This window comes from Tachypleus tridentatus, chromosome 12 (assembly GCF_004210375.1).
Source record: "Tachypleus tridentatus isolate NWPU-2018 chromosome 12, ASM421037v1, whole genome shotgun sequence".
NCBI classification, from domain to species: Eukaryota; Metazoa; Arthropoda; class Merostomata; order Xiphosura; family Limulidae; genus Tachypleus; species Tachypleus tridentatus.
In genome coordinates this window covers 131,779,621-131,799,548 of record NC_134836.1, presented here as the reverse complement: position 1 = coordinate 131,799,548, position 19,928 = coordinate 131,779,621, and the positions used below count along the sequence as shown (strand labels likewise).

General features: G+C 34.5%; 1 long non-coding RNA gene and 1 pseudogene across 3 annotated transcripts in view; both read right to left on the bottom strand.

The window, feature by feature from the left end:
* Positions 1 to 2,796, bottom strand: part of LOC143235798 (voltage-gated inwardly rectifying potassium channel KCNH6-like) — a 47,811-nt pseudogene extending 45,015 nt beyond the window's left edge. The window contains exon 1 of the transcript XR_013019373.1: positions 2,765 to 2,796. The product of XR_013019373.1 is annotated as a voltage-gated inwardly rectifying potassium channel KCNH6-like (transcript). The remainder of the gene's footprint in view (positions 1 to 2,764) is intronic.
* A 13-nt stretch (positions 2,797 to 2,809) lies between these two features.
* LOC143234720 (uncharacterized) lies at positions 2,810 to 7,288 on the bottom strand. 2 transcript variants are annotated; one of them, XR_013018774.1, is made up of 3 exons: positions 6,975 to 7,288; positions 5,440 to 5,597; positions 2,810 to 2,876 (listed from the first exon to the last, which is right to left on the bottom strand). It is a non-coding gene; the product is annotated as an uncharacterized LOC143234720 (long non-coding RNA). The 2 variants fall into 2 exon arrangements; XR_013018775.1 differs by having other exon boundaries at positions 7,039 to 7,288.
* Positions 7,289 to 19,928: the final 12,640 nt, after the last annotated feature.

Here is a 19,928-nt window from a genome sequence, read left to right as displayed (position 1 = left end):
CTCTGTAGCTAAACAAAATTGAAGACTAAAAAAATTATGGTTTGTTTGCATAATTACAATTTTATAGCGAGTAATTTCATACTTATTGCAAGAGTGGTTTAATAACATTTTTAATATAAGACAATAAAACCTCATGACAGATGCATTAAAATATAAGATAATAGGGTTAAAGGAATAAAATCACAACTGGCAACCAAACTTGAACCCACACTTATAACATTAGTGAATTAGCTGTGCCATATATTTTGTTTTACCCACGCATCATGCCCAAAGTTGAACCAATCTGGCCACCAATTTTGATTTCATCCTTTTTTGTTTGCACATTTTAGGGTATAATTCCCACTGCTTAAAGAATCCATGTAAATGGTTTTAGAAGAAGAAAGCATGAAACTGTTTTCTGTAGTCTATTCAGACAAAATGTTGGGGAAATTTGAAGTTATACATTATGGACTTCATGTACCTGAGATGGCCATACAGATAGAAATCAATACAAATGGGTCAGTGATCATGCAATCGATAGTAATAAATGTTCTGTATTATGCCAGTCCTCCATATAATGTCATAAGCATAATTAAGAACAAAAAAGATCATACCAAGATGCTTCCATGCAAGGAAGGCCTGTCTCATTGAAGTTTAAAGCTAAATCATATGGTAGATAATGAAATGCTATCTGTGGAAATCACACGCAGTGTTAACCATAAAAGAGGAGCATTTACCATACCAGCATAGATGATAATACTATGGTGAATATCTTGAAGTTTTAAAAAATGAAACTAATAGCTACCTTGACAACAGTCACTTACTACTCCCCTCAAGTTGTTAACAGACAAGAGGTTAACAGATGACTAAAGCTCTGAAAGATGAAAAACCTATCAACACGTTCCAGAGCTATCATTTGGGAAAGAAGTGGAGCAAATGGAGGGAGTAATGGCAGTAAAAGAAAGATATGTACACAAGCAACAGCAAACAAAAAAGATATTATCATCCAAGAGTTTACACTTGACCCAGACATCAGTATCTGAATCATGTCATTCAGGATTGTGTTCGTTAAAATTTTCCAGAACTAATAAGGAAGATGGCAAAGTTTGTTTGATCATAATACTCACCTGGTGATAGGCAGTACAATTTGATTTAATAAAAATGTAGTATATTTGTATCATTAGTATGAATGAAAATCTTAGATTTCATTGACAGAGAAAAACAAGACACAAGTACGTATGATGTTCCTTGTTTTAATGTATACTGTTTACTTAATATTTTAAAAGCAACTAAAATTGGGTCATTCAAGATGGTAACTTGAGATGAACATCCTCCATATGCTTAATAACTTACAAGATGGGATTATTCATTGAACATAGTTCAAAGGTCATTAAAACAACAGAATTAAATAAGATACTTACATGCTTTAAAGTACTTAGGATAAACAATATGCAGTCAGTCTAGAGTGAAATAAAGGAAGTCTAAATTTATTTCATACATTTTTATGGTAATGACAAAGTCACTTAAACTTGAACAAGCCCTTATACAGTTACAGTAGAAAAAATAAGAAATGAAATATAGTATTTTGATAATAATAATAATAAAGACTAATTTATTTAAGAAAAAGTATTTTTAAATTTCATATGAAGATCACTTTCCACTAAAAGCAGTAAACACTTACTCCTCTTATTCCATTTAAATAGAAACATATTGACAATTTTTTTATGACAAATACTTAATTAAAAACATTTTCTTTTTTTCTAGAAAATTCTTGTGATATTTTATGAATATACACCAAAAATATAACTTACAGAAAAAAGTCACTGGAATCCATCAAGCCTCACAAGAAAGTAAAGACAAAAAACTGATCAACCCACTAGAACTAAAACTATTTGGGCAGATATGCAACAAGTTGAGCCCTAGGTGAAGTAAGTATAATACTGAACAATAGAAAATTTAGAAACAAAAACATACGCTGTAAGAATCACCCATCTGCCCCAACAAAAGTACACAATGTAATTAAAAAGAATGTTTGCTTCAACAGCAACAAAGCTCACATGTATAGAAGTGACTTTCCTAACAAATTTGTTCAACTTTCACATACCTCATGCAGCAGAAGGAAGAAATGAGTAACCAAACTATTTCATTCCAACACATAGTGATCAAGACACTAGATGTAGTGCCTACAGAGTTCTATGGAACTGAACTGTTTTTGAAAGGTAGTGGTAAATCATCACTCTAGTGCACTAGATGGAATAAACAAGGAATGTAGGATGGAACATCACAGCCTTACAACAGATCCTTTTATAGAAGAAGCTCTGCTGTATTACTATATAATGAAGTCAGACTGATCATCACGATGTAAGGACTGAATTGATGTGGTGGTGTTCCGGATCTAATTTAATACAACATGCTAAATCACTACAAGTACCAGGGCTGATTCAACACAGGATAATAGAAATTTATACTCAGAAGAAGAATCTAGTATTTTATATTATTTTCTACACACACAATGAGATTTGCTTAAGTAATTAATATAAAGGTTACAGAATGTTCTATGGAAGCATTAACAATTAAATATTTGTGACCTGACAATATCAGTGTTGCAAAAAGATCTGTAAGCAATTTATTTGTAACAGTGTAACAAACCAGTAGTGAATTTTCTCAGCTTGTAACTACAATCATGTAATGAAGAATTAGGCTCAAGAGAATGTCCAAAAAGACACATTACAACTATATATTCTCTTCAATAACACAACTGTCAATGTTTTAACGCACAACTTACCTCCACTGTATCTTCATCTCCATCATAGACATCTTCGGTTTCCTCTTTATCACATCAAACTTAAAATTGGTATGTGGAGATCTTTCTTCAAAGTGATGGGTTTTTCCTGTAGCTAGAAATACAAACAATACAGATTTCTCTATAATAAGCCACAATGTAATGTGTGCATCAATAAATAATCAAAATCTAAACATTATAATTAACAATATGGCCTCTTATATAATTTTTTACATAATATACTGGTCCACAGAAGATTATCAAATTTTAGTAAAGAGTAGATTCTTAAAATACACTCTGGATTATCATGCACATAGTTGTTGTCACAAAAATTAGAGGAAAGGCAGCTAGTCATCACCACCCACTGTGAACTCTTGGGTTACTCTTACCAGTGAATAGTGGGATTGACCATCACATTATAACACCTCCATGGCTGAAAGGGCAAGCATGTTTGCTGAAATAGAAACCTGCAACCCTCAGATTACAAGTCAAGCACCATAACCACCTGGCCATGCCTAGCTGGAGTTGAATTACATGCAATCCATAACTGATAAGTAAAACAACCACCTAAGTCAACAGACCCACATTAAAAAGTAAAAGAGTTAGATGGTTTTCAGAATGTAAGCTTGTTTCAATGGAAACATTTAATAAGAAAGTAAAAGAATGTAAAATGTACATACTATCCTTTCCAAATCAGAATTATGAAAAACCACAGAAGTGCAGATGTGACATCTTAAACATCTCAAATTTATTGGAGAATAAGCCACTATCTATCCAACTCCAAGGGTTATTCAGTAAATATGGAGAGGGTGTGCATTTTTCTTACAGCAAAGCCACATTGGGCTATCTGCTAAGCCCACCGAGGGGAATTGAACCCCTGATTTTAAATGTTGTAAATCAGTAGACTTACTGCTGTACTAGCGGGGGCCTTTGGAGAGGAAAGAAATATAATGATGAGAAAATATAGTAACTTTTCTTGGAATTTATGACAAAGAAAGGTGGATAAAGATGTGGGAACATCCATAGACAAGGCCCAGAACTGCATGACAAAGGATGGATGTGCAAAAAAACAAAAGTGCCCAAAATATCAACTAATCCACATATACTGCCCTTGAGTAAAGAAAAACAACAGACCAAGGAAGTAATTCCAATTCACTGAGATCTAAGTCATAAACCTCTTCTTCAAAACAGTAAAACTCAAGGCCATAGAACCAACAGATTGTTGTAAAGTGGTGAGAATCATAACAGAAGTTATAATAATTAAACACTCTGAAAATCTTGAGTTGGTGAATAAAATATTCCATAAAAAACAACAAAATTTGAAAAAATTACAATAGCATCTATAACTGAGTTAATTTTTAAGTTAATCAATTAAAAAATGAAACAAAAACAATGAAAAGCTAAACACTTCTGCATGCTAGAAATCTAAATTCCAAAGTGAAAACTGAGCTCTACAGGACACAGGAAACCAGCTGCACCTGGAACTTTATCACACTCGTATAGGTGGAAAATGTTTGCATGTTTATTTGCATGCTATAGTACAACTTTACCATGTGTAAACAAGTAAGGGTAGTGGTGACAAAAAACAGTGTTTCCTAGGAAGAAGCAATGAATAAGAATAGCTATTATGTCAGACAGGGAAAATATTGTATCAAAAATGTGATTTATTAGCTATGATATGATGTCAAATTTATTCATAAAACAAAAAGACAATTTTATTAATTTATGAATGCAGCTCAAGAGAAAGTAGTGATGTGCATTTTGACCTACTGGTGAAACGAGGGTTAAATACTGAACTGACTCCTCATTAGCAAAAGGCCAAAAAATGGATTCTGTAAGTAGAAAACTTGGGATTCAATAACCAAGTGTCAGAAAGGGAAATAACAAACATGAAATATATCTTCTAATGTTACTTAAAGGACAATGACAACAAGCCAGATAATTATTTATTAAATTATATCCATTATCCATGTTATTGTATTTGTTTAAATAGACATTAAGTGTTCCTTATTTAACAGTGATGTATGTAACATATGTTGTAAACCCACAGTTTGACTGAAATACATTTATCAATGAGTAACAAAGAACCATATGTGGGTTTCTTTAGTGAGATAAGTAATACAGTCTCTATTAAAGGAGAAGCTTGCAGTACAGCTAATAATTACTGTATAAAGTGCATAAATGTAAAACTCTTAATAAGTATGATGCCAGCATCAAGAACATTCAAAGCTTAGTCATTTGAGCCTGAAACAGCAACACAGGTGAAATGGTATAATTATGACCGTTCTCAAACCACTAGTACAGAAAAATGAATAAGGATAGATTAAGAAAAATCTCACAATGATAAAATCACATATGAGCTATTTACTAACAGTACATAGTTGGTTAATCCTTCATCTCAGTTAACACTTGAAAGTTCTCAGCTTAACCTCACTCACAGGTGACACAATAGAATATGATTATGAAAGTGACAATAGATTCAACTTTATCTGAACAAGGACTATCATAACAAGAATGAAACATTTTTAGTGATATACATGTCAAGACTTGAAATAATATCACACAAAAATTATGAAACAATAATTAAAAAATTAAAAATGCTATTAAATTAAAACAAGTAAGTTTAACACTATTTATGTTATGAAGAACACATTTACATTCTAAATATATTTGCTTACCATTCATTGTTGTGAAAGTTTCATGTTCATTTTTTCTCCAGTTTCTTATCCACCAAAACATCCTGTTCCTCTTCAGAAAATGGTTCAACCTTCATAGTTAATACTCTACAATTATACAGAAGCTTCACTTTATGTCCTCATCAAAACTTGTATCTAGACTACAGAGAAACAGATTAAAATGTTACATCCTTTAAAAAGATAACAAGTTTTAAATAATTACAAATCCCTAAGTTGACATTATTTTGCTACATTTTTAGATGAAAAAATTGTCATCAGTTTTATATCTGTATACCAAAATGATGACATAATTTTCACATAAAAGTTTTGAAACAGTAATTCTCATAAGATACCATGACAACTAATGCTAACAGTTCCACACAGTTCAAACTGATATGTAATTACTGGAAGGCAGTTTTTGCTCTTCATACAAATTGTTATTAGTTAGGCATAGTAAAAACTTTTGTTTTATTCACAATGTTTCACCAGGTTTACCTGTTCTTTGAATATCACCTGATGATGTCAGGTAAACCTGGTGAAAAATTGCCAACAAAATAAACAAGTTTTACTCTACACAACCAAAATAAAATTGCATGAATTTTAAAAACATAGTACATTGTTCTTTCTGATATTTTATTCATGTCTTTAATCTATTGAGTAAATATACCAATATACAAAACTACACTAAGACATGACAATACTAGAACTACTGAAACACTTAAAACATTTAGTGCTTGAACTGTTGATCACTTCTGTCATTCCATAATTCAAAACAGAATAATTACCAAAATACAACATCATAAGCTTTCTAAAAAAATTAAGTTAAAATATGTCATGAAGGAAAAACTAAAGATTTTTTTGTGAACTTGATTGTTGATAATTAGTAAGGAAAGCTTGATGGAAATTAACAAAATCCATTATTCCGCACAAACAAAAATCCACTTACTTTATCTACGAAAACAACCTTAAGACTCACTTACAGAGAGAAAAGGCAAACAAATAATAAGCAAGCTCTGCTTGTTGAAACTATACCTTAAAATCTGTTTTAAATTTCCGTATTTTTATATAAATAACAGATAAAACACTGTAAAAGAAAAGATTTAAAGCTACACTAGTACAGGTCAAAAAACATATCAAAATACAAACACTATCAACGACAGGCCACAACACAGTTATATATTGTTTCATATTACTTACTATATACATATACACAAGTTTTTTAAACCTTACAAAATTTTATTTTTAAAAGCAATGAAGTTTTGTATTTGGTGGAATAAATGAATAAATATTTCAATATGGCCACTTGTTTGTTGAAAAATCTCCTACAAAATTACAATGTTCACCATTTAGCTCGATTACATTACAAGCATTTTGAGAATTCCAAGTACATTACGCTAGTATTTTCTATTCTACTGGAATATTATATGATTTTCAGACTCATTGGAACCCGTAAGAATATCTACTATTCCTTAACATTAAGGTTAACATAAAGCTTCTTATTTTGATAACTATCAGTATTAAATTATTTGACATCATACATTCTTTCTAGATTTCACAAGTTACATTCAACAGCAACCAATATCAATACAATATTCAATCAACCTATACTTTATGGCAAGGGTGGGCAACTCCATGGCCACTGGTCTCATGTGGTTAGTAGATAGCACAATTATGGCCAGATCGAGTTTGGGAATAAACTTTTTCGATTATTTACTTTTTACCGCAGCTTCGGTACTCAGCAACTAACTACACTATATATGCAAAAACGGCTCGTTAAACATGACGATGACCGAAGAAGGTCGAAACGTTGTTCTCTCTTCTACATAAAATATTTTCTCAACCCAAACGAGCCGTTTTTTACGTATATATTTCTCTAGAAGTAAGTTTTCTCGACATCACTAACTAACTACACTGCCTCACGTCTCTCTACTGCCTCACGCTTCATCACTGACACAGACTCCGCCCATTTTGTAACGTCAATCTGGTTCAGATGTTTGTCATCGAGGGTGCGTTGTTTTGCATGCGCTTGCAAACACATTTTTATTGTGCAATTTCAAGTGTTTACATGTATTTTGTTTTTAATCCCATAATATGGATGAGTGGATAATTCGAAAACGAAAGAATCCAAATGATGATGAACACTCAGAAAATAAAGACAATTTAATTGTTTCTGGCATTATTGTTGAAAAGAGAATGGCGCGTGACTGGGAAAACGTGAAACAAGAATTTAATGAAAGTTGGAAGTTGAAGTGATTGAAACAAATAATAAGCTAGTGTGTCTTTTGTGTGACAAAGTTTTAGGGAATAATAAAGTTTACAACTTCAAGGAACACTTTAACAATTTTCACAATGAATTTGATGTAAAATTTCCAGTTGATAGCAAAGATCATATGAATGAAATTAGCCGTCTGAAAACACAACTTCATGAACAAAAGGAGGCCTAAAAAGATTTTTATCATCGATAAAACTAGTTACGTAAGTTTGCTATAAAGTAGCTTGGATTCTTGCTAAAAATCATTTTTTTGATGCTGAACTAGTAAAAGAAATATTGATTGTGGTCATTAAAACTCTGTTGGAGAATTATGATTCATAAATAAATGATGATATTTTTCAAAAAGTAAATAATTTACAATTAAGTTGAAGAACAATTGTCTGCATAATGCTAAAGTTAGCGAAAGACATAAAAAATAAGTTGCTTGAGCAACAAAAAGAATGTTTGCATTTATCTTTAGCATTAGAATAGTCAACAGATGTTAGTGTCACTGAACAGTTGATATTATGGGTTCGATATGTAACTTCAAATCTTCAAGTGATGGAAGAAATGCTTGGCCTTTGTGGATTACAAGATCGAAGGTGTGGAAAAACATCTTTAAAACATTTCTTGAAATGTCAAAAAATTCAATCTGGATTTTGAAAACTGGTTTTGTCACAACAGACAGTGTTCCCGCCATGACTGGGGCTAAATTAGGATTTCTTTCTCTTTTGAAGCAGCATTTAATCGAAAATAATATGAAATTCATGCTGCTATCTTTCCATTGCATTTTGCATCAGGAATATTTGTGCTCAGATGTATAAAAGTGATGAACTGAAAAATTTGATGGACAATGTAAAAATTATTAATTATATTAGAAGTGGAAGCTCTCTCATCTATCGACAGTTTGTTGAGTATTTGAAGAAAAGCAGTGACTGTACTTTTGATGATCTTACTGACTTTGCAAATGTAAGATGGTTAAGTACAAGAAATGTCTTGGAACGACTTACTTCCTTATTTTCTCAAATAAATGAGTATCTTGTTGAAAAAGGTAAGATTGAAAAGTTCCCTGAAATTGAAACTTTGTCATGGCAGTGTACTTTTCACTTTCTGTGCGACATGATGGCTCACTTGAATAATTTGAATTCGAAGCTTCAGGGAAGAGGTGAAAAAATAAGAGAGCAATCATACTCTATTCATGAATTTCAATTAAAGCTAAACCTCCTTGCAGAAGAACTACAAAAAAAATATGAATTAATACATTTTGCAAAATTTAATAGTTTTCTAGAAAATAATAATCACTATGATTTCTATGCAAACTAAGTCAAAAATCTATCTCAAAACTGTGAATAACGTTTCTCTGAATTTAAAAATTTGAAATTGGTATTTAAATTTTTCATGATCCATTTCAATTTGGCTTAGGAACTTTCAGTAAGGAAATTACATCTTTTTTGTCTTTGGTTAAGTATGGATTTGAAGACGAGATGCTTACCCTGCAAAGTGTAGAACATATTAAAGGTAAACAAAAATGTTCTATCAGTGTTTGTTTGTTTTTGAATTTCGAACAAAGCTACTCGAGGGCTATGTGTGCTAGCCGTCCCTAATTTAGTAGTGTAAGACTAGAGGGAAGGCAGCTAATCATCACCACCCACCGCCAAATCTTGAGCTACTCTTTTACCAATGAATAGTGGGATTGACCGTCACATTATAACGCCCCCACGGCTGGGAGGGCGAGCATGTTTGGCGCGACGCGGGCGCGAACCCGCGGATTACGAGTCGCACGCCTTACGCGATAGGCCATGCTGGGCCTATTCTATCAGAGAGATGTGGCTCATTATTCTGATAAATGAGAATCTTCCAAATTTAAAAATAGCAATTTCAAAATTATTTTCTATGTTTGGATCCACATGGGTGTGTGAGTCAACATTTTCTACGCTGGATTTTCTCAAGTCTAGAAACAGATTTCGGCTTACTAACATAAATTTAGAGGCAGAGCTAAGATGCTCATTAAGCAAAGATATTAAACCAAATTTGATGAAAACCCCATCAATTTTCACACTGAAAGTTTGTTGAAATGCAATTAATTTGATTAATTTAACATCTTTCAATTTTTTAATAGTCAGGCCAACGTTGTTTTCATTACCCATAGTTGTGGCCACTATGGAAAATAAATTGCCTACCCCTGTTCTGCAGTGTAGTTTAAATGCTGATACTACGATAGCTGGCCAAATATAACTCTTGACAAAATATGGAAGCGTAATTCTACTATTACAGTTATCAACACATCTTTCTTTACACGTAAAAAGTTAACTTACAACTTCAAATAACATGTTTGTCAAATTCCATTTTTGGCGAAGATGAGTAAGAGAAGTAACTTCGAAACATCAAATGACTATTACTGGACAATGATTTATATTCCTATAATACAACTTGTTTCCAGTTTTTATTTCGCGATTCATTATAGACTTATTCATTCTCTGTTAATAAGCTTAAATATTTCGTATAAACTTATTTTTTTCAAATAGAAGTAATCTAATAATAATCGTTTCCCATTTTGCTACCACTACCACATTCCGTCCAATTCTTTTGCATCTCCTTTGGCAGTAATGCACATTCATATTACGTTAAACAATCATCCAACTCTTTATCGTTCAAATTCTACCTTAATCAGTTCTTGCTATGTCGTTGCATTGCCTCAGTGGCACTGTAACAAGTAAATTAGATGTTATAGACGTTTTACAGGACGATTGGTGTCGGTCAGTATGTCTCGTCAATGTCGTAACGGCCGCGATACATTCTGCTATATTTGTGGCGAGTATACGCTTGTTCATCAAAGACGCTCAATGACTGCTCTTGTGAAGAAAGCATATCATCTGTACTTTAGCTGTAAAATTGGTGATCAAGACCAGGAATGGGCGCCTAACATTTGTTGTGCGACATGTGCTGTCTGCCTGAGAGCTTGGCACAGAGGCACTCGAAATACAATGCCGTTTGCTGTCCCGATGATATGGCGAGAACAGAAAGACCATGTGACGAACTGTTACTTCTGTTTGACTAAAGTGTTACTGACGTGTTACACGTGTTTTCAAAATAATATATACATTCGAAACTAGTTTAAGATATGTACAACATATTCTTTACTCTATACTGATAATAGGAATATCATAAATACTATACGGCTCTCGTTTTCTTGTCAAAAGTGCACTTTCGAATTTCAGTTGTCAAACTAAACCATTTTACCCATTTCTGTTGCATGAGTTACTTGTGTATAATTCGCTTACAATCATGACACACTTACCGCAGTCGTATACTACTCTTCTAAAAAATCATTTCGTCTTCTTTCTTCAAAATATCGTTTGTTCCTTTTGTTAAATCACACGAAGGTGATTCAGTTACTTTACAACCACGCTTTGACAGAATAAATTACTTTTGAATTTCTTTCTCTACTGTTAGTTTTACTCTAACATGTTAAATGTTAGGTTTATCATTCATACCTAACTTCACACTCTTTTGTTATTTTCTTCTGTCTGCTGTTTCCCTGTCATCTCATACTATTTATGGTTTTTTTTTCTCATAATTCCTCCATTTATACCAATACTTCAAAGTAGCATTTTTACGTTGTTACATATAAAAATTCAGGAAAATCAAATTATTTGAAACAAAAGAAAAACAGGTTGTACGCGAACCTATAGAAGTTAAATGTATGCTCTCTAGTGAAATTGTATACTGTTTATTTTTTCGAAAATGCGTTCTATTTTCAAGTAAGCATTACAAATAACTAGTTTTAATTATTTACTTAAATCACAAATAATCCATTTTTAACTGTCCTGCTTTAAACCATTATTTGATAACATTTGTGCCTAGTTGCAGAATTATGAAATAAAGAATTTTGACAAAAAATATCAATTGTTCATTAATTACAAAGAAATATTTCTGTAACAGACATATTTTTCAATAATCACGACTACGTTAATTTATTCATTTTGGCCCAGCATGGCCAGGTGGGTTAAGGCATTCGACTCGTAATCTGAGGGTCGCGGGTTCGAATCCCGGTCACCCCCTTTCAGCCGTGGGGGCGTAATAATGTTACAGTCAATCCCACTACTCGTTGATAAAAGAGTAGCCCAAGAGTTAGCGGTGGGTGGTGATGACCAGCTGCCTTCCCTCTAGTCTTACACTGCTAAATTAGGGACGGCTAGCGCAGATAGCCCTCGTGTAGCTTTGCGCGAAATTCAAAAACAAAGAAAGAAAAATTCAAATATTACATTTGCAAATCATGCTTATACAAACCTATATTATAAAGGCCATAATACAAAAATATGAAAATTAACCAGTGATAAGTTCATAGGTAAAATATATTTAATAATAGCTATCAGACAAAATATTTCTAAACCTATGGATGACTGTGAAATAAAGTTGACGATTATTGAAACAATAATCATTTTATTATAAAAACATTTTTTTAATAAATGATTTTATCATAACATTTAAATCGTTTAATGTTCGTTAAAACATAAGACAATAAGCAGGTGGATACACTACGTTAAAGCGCAGATATCCCACGTGGAGCTTTGCGCGAAATTCAAAACAAACAAACACTACGTTAAAATAACTACTATCAGTAATTTAATAATCTGCATTGACAAAACCACTTCATTCCAGTTAAGTTTCATATTATTATATTTTGTTTTATCATATTTATACCAAAGTAATATTCTGGTGCACTAGAAATGGAAGAATTAATTCTTAGTTAAATAGGGCAACCCAGTTAAGAACTAGAAAAACGACAAGGCAAAGAAATATCATTACTAATTACAAGCTATTATTCAATAAAGTTAGATCATTCAATGCTGGATAATATGCTCAGAGAATTACACTAACAAGGGATTATTAATTGAGCTTATGAAGTAATTGATCATATTAGTATATGTTTGTTGAATTTTGCAAAAAGCTAACTAAGGACTATCTGCATTAGCTGTCCTTAAGTTTGAGATGACAGACAAAATGTAAGACAGCTTGTCATGCCCATCTACTAGAAACAATTGTCAAGACAAAATACAGTATCTGATCAACGCACTTATATCATATCCATGGTTCGGTATGATCTCTGTTGTTGGTTTTTTTTTTACTATTCAGCAAATAACAGACCGTATTTCCAATCAGGAGTGTCTGCTTTTCTCAGATGACTTAAAGATAGGTCACATTTTGGGACTGTAATAAGCAATGGTGGGATGAGCTGACCAGTGGATACAACATTATCCAAGGACAGACTCCAACTGTGCTTCGATATGAAGGCCAAAAGGAGCAATGGCAGATCGTCTGTTCTGAAAAAAGTATGGCCCACGGAGAAAGGAAAATACAACCCCAGGTGGGGTGCTTTGGTAAAAGAACGAAGTTTCAAAGAATAGAGTAAAGACAGTTGCGAATGACAGAGGTGCAAAGAAGGTTCATGAGACTCTGTATGTAAGCTCTGGGGAAGTGTGGAAAACCCCGGTGCAGAGCCAAAGTCCCTGATTATGAAAGGGGTCCAGCATCTTTAAGGTCGAGGTCCTGGTGGATCTATAGACCAGTGATCCATAGTCTAGTTTCGATTGAATAAGTGCATGATAAATCTTTAGCACAGCACATCGATCCACTCCCCAAGTTGTAGAAGAGAGGACGTGGTCGATGTTCAGTAATCTTGTACATTTGACCCGTAGCTGTTTGATGTGTGGTATAAAGGTCAGCTTATGGTCTCAGGGAATACAGGCAGCATAATTTCACTGATACAGAGTTCAGGATGATGGTGAATACTCCATTTGTGGTAAAAGTACATGCAAACGGTTTTATAGTGAAAAAAGTTAAAGCCGTTTGCTGTGGTCCACTTCAGTAAACGATTAAGGGCAGTCTGTAGCTGCCACTCAGTATACCTCATATTCGACAACTGACATGAGATTTGAAAGTCGTTGACATGGAGCCCATTTGCAACAGTAAGAGGGAGTTGTTCAGTGATGGCATTAATCTTTATACTGAAACGTGTGACACTCAGAACACAGCCCTGAGGGACTCCAAGTTCCTGTGAAAAAGAACGGGAAAGAGTCGAACCCACATGAACTTGGAATAGCATGTCCATTAAAAAAATTAATAAAAATGGGCAAATGGCCACGTAAACCCATATATATGAAGGTCTCGCAAAATTCCATACCTTTATGTTGTATCATAAGCCTTCTCAATGTCAAAGAATATTGATATAAGATGTTGTAGTTTCAGAAAGGCTTCTCTTATTGACGTTTCGAATCAGGTGGTCCATGGTGGAGAAATGTCATTGGAACCCACACTGGATGGGCGAGAAGAGGTTGTTTGATTCGAGAAACTAAATAAACCAGCATTAACCATCCTCTCTAAAGTCTTAAAGAGACAGCTTATCAAAGCAATTGGACAGTAGTTTGAAGAAATCTTGGGATTCTTCCCAGGCTTAGAGAAAGGTAGGGCAATCGCCTGGCACCAGGCATCAGGTAAAACATTCTTCTGCCAGCTTAAACAATTAAAAACAATCAGAAGAAAAGCAAGAGAAGCAGGAGATAGATGGCGCAGCATTTCATATAGTGCATCTTAAGGTCTGACCAACATACTGCCAGACGGATGAAGCGCCAGTTTGAATGCCACCAGTGTAAAGGGAAAATAACAATCACAGAAATAATCATCTCGAAAGAGAAAAGGTGATCACTCTGCCCAAGTCTTGATGACTAAAAAGGTGGAGGAAGAAGCAGAAGTGCTAGATACCCGGCAAAAGCTTTCATCAAGAGTATCAGTGATGCTCTGGATATCAGCTACTTCCTGGCCATCAGAGATCAAGATCGAGAGGGTACAGAATTATATTGCCCTTTTGAATCTTATCCCATATGGCTTTGGAACTGGTGGTAGAAGATATGCTGGTTGTGAACTTAATTCAAGATTCCTTCTGGCTTTGACGTCTTACCTACCGAGCATGTGCACAGGCCTGCTGGAAAGCAATGCGATGTGAAGTGTGGGATACCTACGAAAAGTATCCCAGGTCCATTTTGGAGCCTTCCATGCCATGTGGTAGGCAGGATCCCACCACGGATGGGAATATCGTGGAAAACGCGTCGAGGTTTTAGAAATACATTTAGCAGCTAATACAGTCAGTTACTGCTGCCACACAATCGCCTACTGATGGCAGGATCATGTTCTGCAAGAGCAGTAAAAGAGAGCCAGTTTGCTTGATCCAGCTTCCACTGGAGCACACGGGTGGGGAAACATCGACCACGACCAGTCTCTCTCAAAATTATTAGAAAATTATCATTGTCTCGTGGATTATTGTCAACTCTCCATGAAAAATGGGAAAATAGTGAAGGGGATCAAACTGAGATTTCAATAGCAGTAAAGGACTGACTAGATGCATGAAAATAAGTATAATAACTGCTGTTGAAAAGAGAAAGGTTGTGGTCAGAGAGCATACACTCTATAAAGCAACCATTCCTATTAATACCAGCACTTCCCCAGAGGAGATGATGCCCATTAAAGTCCCCCAGGATTAAAACGGGAGACATCAACTGTTAAATGAGATCAAGGTGTGATTGATCATAGGTCTCTCCAGGCAACAGGTAGAGAGAACAAATAGTGATGGTATGATCCAAGGAAACACGGATGGATACGGCCTCCAATGGTGTGTCGAGTGGAAAAGACAAGGTGGGTACATGCTGATTAACTAACAGTGCCACTCCTCCATGCACTCATCTATCACATAGCCTGTCATTTCTGTACAAAGAAAACTACCGAAAGGTAAAATGTATCAGCAGGTTTCAGAAATGTTTCCTGTAAGGAAAGACATACAGGATGGTAGGAAGCAATCAGTTTTGAGGTTATCCACATTAGAACGTAAACATCGACAGTTCCATTGTATAAGGTGGCCATTTTTATTTATGTGTAGGCGAACTGGGTGAAGAACCTTTCTGTTTATGACCACGTCTTTTTTCTTTAGTATCTTTATTCGAGGAAGGTCTATCGACCTCCATGGATCCTGTCTTGGGTCGATTGGGCAAGTTTTGCTGTTGTAAGAGGATTCCAGTGACTGAGGATGTGAATGAATGATCGTTTTGCATCTTGGAGTGGGAGAAGACGATGTACCCGAGGAAATGCCCATACCCAGAACCAAAGTGGATCTTGGGATTTGCTGGAATGTAGTAAGGAACAGAGATGGGTGTTGAAGTTGATTTATCAACTTTTTTTAACCATGGAGGTCAAAGACTTTTCATTTGGTTTGAAATCGATTCTTTTGGAGGCACAGAGAGATCTGTCTGCACTCCCACTGTAGTAGTGGAATGAAGTGCAGCAGCATATGTCCAAGATGAAGTGGTGAACAGCAACTTTTGATCCTCAGGGTATGTAATGTTTTGAATCGTTTTCAAATGCTGCACTTCTTTTTCTTCCAACCATTTAGGGCAAGAACAAAAGTAGGATGGGTGAGAGCCATTGCAATTGATGCAATGAGGGTCTGTTTCACACTCATAGGTATCGTAGTCCTTGTCACCACAACAAGCACACGTCAAGGAACCACAACATGACGTTTTCAAGTAACTGAACCTCTGACACTGGAAACATCTGAGAGGGTTAAGAATGTATGGCTGTACCCAGCAATTAAGATACTCTGCCTTGATGGTGGCAGGTAAAGACAGTGATGTAAATGTCAGAATGAAGACATTGGTCAGCACCATAATTCGAGTTCTGCAAGTGGAGATACACCTCACTGCAGAAACTCCTTGGGTGGAGAAACCAGCGAGAATCTTTTTCTCGGGGATGTTCTTCAAATCCTTCCCAACAATAACTCCTCATGATGAATTCAAAGTAGCATGGGGTGTTACCAGAAAAGGTATATTTTCAATTGAATGCAAGAGGAGTTCATTGTGTTGAGATGTGGATGTTTCAACCAATATGTCACCAGAGCAGAGCTTCTTTACCAACTTGGGAGAGCCAGCAAGTCCCTCTAGTCTCTTCTGAATTAAAAAGGGAGACATCTGCCCTACAGGTTTGTCAGAAAGAAAATGTAGTGTAAGAAAATGAGGTACAACAGGTGTTACAGATGTTAAAGACTACTGCTCAGAATCTTCAAGACATGGTTGTTTACCTGTGGACTGTTTTTTCACTATTTTATTTAAGTTTTTATCTGGAAGATCCATAATAAAAAAGGAATATTTCAGTGCACACTAACCTCACCCACCATAAAACCCTATGACGGGATGCACTACAATGCCATATGCAGCAATGCCAGGGTTTTGTGAGCACTATACCCAAACACCAGCATCAGATACAATGTCCTAAACACCTGCTGAGAACATCCAACAATGGTACTTCGTTGACCCTAGCCAAAGTGGACCAACCAATTATGCCAACAGGACCACCCCATGACTGCTTGTCTACAGGAATTCAAGGCAAAAGTGGTGTGTTAGGGTTGGACGCCTCTACCACCAGGATCCTCTCCTCCCCTTCATGGGTCACCATGTATGACAAACACGTGGGTGGATGTTTAGATCCCAGAGGAGGTAAACTGAAAAAATAGAACCTTCCCTGGGAGGTCCCTCACCATGTACAGGAATCCACACCAAGGGGTTGTGAAAAGGAATTTCATTAGACAAGCAGTGTCACAAATGTTTTTAACAACACAGCATTTCAGTTTTGTGGAAGATAAAAAACAGTCATCTTCATATATTATTGGAAGAAACATACTCATCAAATCATTAAGATATTATTACCTAATAATTTATTGATTATCATGTAATGTCACATAAAAGGAAAGCCTAAATCACTTTTAAGATCTTTTCACTGGTTCCCCAGTGGGACAATGCTAAAATCAGGAGTTTAGTTCCTCTCAACAGACAAAACAAATAGCCTTAAATGGCTTGATATTATGGAAAAATAAACTTGAAAAATATTTTAATTTAATAAAATCAATTATGAAGACAGAAAAAGAAAAAGAGACAAATGCTGTACTCTACCTCATTCACTTCACCCATATTTTATAATTGGAAATATTTGTAACTTGCAATTACAGTTACACTGATACAAGAGTTCCTGAAGTTACAAGGTTTTAAAACCTGATCACTATTCCTTATTATATGCACAATTATTGAAATCAGAATAACAACATAATCTGAATAATCTTGAAACATTTACTGCAGTAGTATGATATTTTAGTATACAACTCTCCAATTACTTCACATTTCTACAGCTGTAATTTAGGTCTCTTTTCTGGGAGAAGCAATTTTATCATTACTAGAATTAGTAGAGTTTTGCCCATAACTTACATCACAAAACTTCCAGTTACAAAATTAACTTGACATAAGTCAAATATTCACTTTCATAAATTTGTTAACCTTAAACATTTTTTAACACACATTATAAATTAAAATTCACTTTTATCAAAGTTCTGAAATAAGTCTTTACATAACTGAATAGTAATTTCCATCCAAAGTTAATTATGTAAACTAACTCTTACCAACCAAAAATTACAGTTTATCACAATATATTTTATAAATTTAAACGTATTTTCTGAAGCTCAAAAGAAAATTTTAAGCATTTTAATTTCTTTCAATTATGAAGCTTTTATTTCTTGCAGAAAATATTTTGTTGATTGGAAAGGTATTTTTAATACAAGTAAAATGTACAGAACTTTTAGAATTAATGATACGAGAAAAAAAAATTCTGAATTTAGTTCCAGTTTTGCATCACCCTCAGATTTCATAGCTAGGAATAACCATAAACTCCATAAAGATATAACTTTAAGGTTGAAGTTTTGATCCACACTTCACTAGGATAACAGCTTAAATGACTCTCTGCATGATCTAAATAAATAATGTCCATATTACAAACAGCTGTGGAAAATGTGTCACAGTTATCAGTAAGTCAGTAATTATGTAAATATTATTCCTACTTATTGAATTTACATATAAATATTTGAATGTGGGTAAGTGGAGAAAAATATCATGCATCTTTAACCCAAGTATGTTATAAATTTAAAACAAAGGTTTGTAATTTATGGTTATTATATAGCTTAACAAAATTAAGAGAGCAAGAAGACAAGTAAGCATCAAAAACAAATCAGTCTTTGTGAAAATAATGCAAGTAGTACTAACACTAACTGAAGTACACAAACGGTGTGTGATAATGAATACTGCTCATCTTTCAGTGGTGAGTAGTTCACACATTACAGATAAATCCATACATAAATTTTGTAAATGGGCTTCTTTAACTTCTGTGGAAGAATTCACAGTGAATGATGAAGTTGCTCATTTGAATCTATTTTTGTTTTTTTTCAGAGCTCTAATGTTAACAGACTGTGTAAGGCACTACTCAGCTGAGACTGAGATTAGACCAGCTGTGCATATGCTGCAAGATTCAGCTACACATAGCTCTGTTGCTACAGTATTTAATGTGGCCCCCAGTGTAGCAACAAGATTTTAGAGACATTATAAGTACATTGAATAATACACCAGGAGACAAGTCCAGGGCTATACATGTGCTAAAAGCCAAGTACAGGACTTCTGTCAGGTGAGCATTGCACTATAGATGTGTGAAAGTGCTGCTTGAAGTCTACAAACTTACCTTCATTGAGCAATCTGCACCCAAGTATCTAACTAAACTGTTCATACAGACCACATGAATGTTGATTAAGAGCCAGAAGATGCACTCAAGGCCCAGTTTTCTTACATGCAGCATTGTGCTGCAAGTTGTGATTACATCAAAACTGACAGCTTTATCATTTGAGATCTGTACTCTTTTATAGACACTAAGTTTTTATCTTCTCACTTGTGACAGAAAAGTCTATATATTTTAGTGCAAGAGTAAATGCAGCTTGCAGTACTATACAATTTGATTGTTATGGTAAGTTTCTGCTGTAGTCTAGATGGAGATTTACTTGAAAAGTCACAATTACATAATTTTTGTTGACTTTTTGCAGGTGCTATATGAGACAATTTCACATTTGTGCATAATAATGCCAGATTAACAATAGATTACTTATAGCAACAATGGATCGAGGTAATGGAGGGGCCATCAAAATAACCAGGTTTCAAACATGAATGAGATTTATTGCCATGCAATTTTCCTTCCAAAGTTGGGAGTCTGCAGCAAATCTTGACAACAAATGGAATATTGTGTTTCAAGACTACATCAAATGTATTTTTAGAAGTGTATATATTGTAGTGCTACAGTGAATGCAGCTGGCAATACTATGGAATTTCATCAC